General features: G+C 42.1%; 1 non-coding gene across 1 annotated transcript; it reads left to right on the top strand.

Annotated features, from left to right (window-relative positions):
* Window positions 1-617: 617 nt before the first annotated feature.
* LOC118489419 lies at window positions 618-724 on the top strand. The gene has a single exon (XR_004887439.1). It is a non-coding gene; the product is annotated as a small nucleolar RNA R71 (small nucleolar RNA).
* The last annotated feature ends 1,775 nt before the right edge of the window (window positions 725-2,499 follow it).

The following is a 2,499-nucleotide window of genomic DNA, read 5'->3' on the forward strand; positions in this document are numbered from 1 at the left end:
GATCCTAGTTTTTCTTTTCGGTGTCGGAGATGAGGCGAGATACAGTATCTTCAAGCCTTTCTCGTCCACCTTGTTGTTGAGAGAAATTTTGTGACTCGATTCTTGGTTGTTGAAAGTTTGTTCGTTGGTTTAGATTTTGTTGGTTACTACCATTGTCGGGTTCTCTCCAACCAAGGTTAGGGTGGTTACGCCATCCTTGGTTGTAGGTACCCGTTGGAGGACCCGACGGCCTAGGTCTATTATCAATGTAGTTTACCGACTCTGTTTGATCATCTACTTCTTTCATACAACTCCAATTTTCATGTGGCCCACCACACCCTTCACAAGCCATGACCGAGGCTGTTTTTGCCATTTCTAGCTTTTTGATTTTTGAAGAAAGGGACTCGATTTGGGCTTGTAAAGAAGTGCTTTCATCAACCTTGAGGGCGCCCGGGGCAATAAATTTATTGCCTCGGGGAGTGTGCCACTGAAAATTGGTTTGAGTAATTTCCTCAATTTGATTATATATTTCATTTGGACGACGATTACCTAAAAGTCCCCCGGAGCTAGAGTCAAGTGTTTGTCTTGTGTGTGGAAACAACCCATTGTAGAAAGTGGATACTTGTTGCCACACCGCAAGACCGTGATGAGGACACTTTCTTAGTAGCTTCTTGAACCTTTCCCAAGTTTCATATAAGGATTCCCCATCCTCTTGTGAATATGTATTAATTTCAGTCATTAATTTAGCCGTTTTAGCAGGAGGGAAATACTTATATAGAAACTTTTGGGCTAGTTCATCCCAGGTGCTTACCGAACCAACTGGGAGGGCGTTAAGCCAAGCCTTAGCTCGGTCTTTTAGTGAAAATGGAAACATTCGAAGGCGGATGGCGTCGTTTGATGCTCCATTGATCTGAAAGGTATCACATATTTCTAAGAAATTAGTAATATGTAGACGAGGATCCTCGTCCGCAAGCCCATGGAAGGTTGCGGAGTTTTGAAGCATTTGTATCAAATGTGGCCGAAGTTCGAAGTTGTTGGCTTTGACATTCGGTGCATTGATAGTGGCGCCGAGATTACCTACGGTGGGTCGTAGGTAATCCATGAGGGTACGTTGGTCCGCCATTGGAAGCGGGTCCCCCAAAACTTTCTCTTGGTTTTTAGCTTTAAGTCTCTTTCGTAGAAAGCATTCGGGTTCGCCTAGGGGTTCTTTTATGTCTCTACTAGAACTGGAGCTCACACACTACGTGGAAAATGCAAATGTGGCGCCTGAGTTCCATGTCCTGCAATAAAAACAAAGAAGTACATTGGTCAGAAGCTTCACCACGGCCCCGTACTCAGATGAACACGGCCCGTGGTCAGAGATACAGTGATTGTTTTCCGGATCCCTGTTACTGGGGAGTTCGACACGGCCCCGTGTTGCACCAACGCGGCTCCGTGCTCAACTCTTTGTAACTCGGAAAATAAAAACTCGCCAATAATAATGCTGGGCACGGCCCGTGTCCGACCAGGCACGGCCCGTGCTGAGCTCTGCAGAAACCGAAAAATCTAAGAAAATCCTAAAAAAAACAGAAAAATTAGAAAAACGATTAGGCCGTTGATTCCTAACTTTCTTAAAATCCTTGTGTCCCCGGAAACGGCGCCAAAAACTTGATGTGCGTGAAGTGTGATATATTTTTAATATATATTTTAAGCTCTTTAACACTTTTTAGTCAAGTTTTAAATTTATAAAACACGATATTTACTAACACTAAACACACATATGGGCAAGTGCACCCATCGTGAGCGTAGTATAGTGTTGGTAAGATACCGAGGTCGTCCAAAGACACAAGAGCTTTTAATACCGGTTTATCCTCAACGTCTAATCAAATCAAAAGTTAGAAAAAGGTTTTTAAACTAGAAAAATAAAACTAACTAAAATGCTGAAAAATAAAATAAAAGTAAAAACAGATAGACAAGATGAATCACTTGGATCCGACTCGCCTTTAGTGTAACCTTTGATTATTTCCGCACTTTTGCACTTTTTAAGAGATTATCTTAGTTATTGTAGTAGGCCCCTCTTTTGAAGGTGACATTACCCTCAACCCAGTAGTTTGAGTCAACAAGGATACAATCCTAAAGGGTCGGATTATTGAAAGATAATTAATTAAGTTATTAATGCATAATGTGGTAGGCCCCTCTTTTGAAGGTGACGTTACCCTCGGCTAAGTAGTCTGAGTCAGCAAGGATACAGTCCTAAGTAGCCGGGTTAAGGTTTTAATAGTAGTTTACATATGAGGGGATCAAAGAGTTTGAACCCCCGCCATCCAATACCATTGGGTATTGAAGGAGGTCCTACTAAATTTGACCCAGGTCCTTGCAGGATCTATACACTGAACAATGGCAAGACTCTTACCAAATCATTCCCTTAACCCCCGACCAGGTAGCCAACATATCTCCATATAGACCGTGGAGATATGAATGGTGAAAATCTTTTATTTTATATAGACAGTAAAATAATGCCAAGATACCACGGACAAATGA

Source organism: Helianthus annuus, chromosome 17 (assembly GCF_002127325.2).
Source record: "Helianthus annuus cultivar XRQ/B chromosome 17, HanXRQr2.0-SUNRISE, whole genome shotgun sequence".
Lineage (NCBI taxonomy): Eukaryota > Viridiplantae > Streptophyta > Magnoliopsida > Asterales > Asteraceae > Helianthus > Helianthus annuus.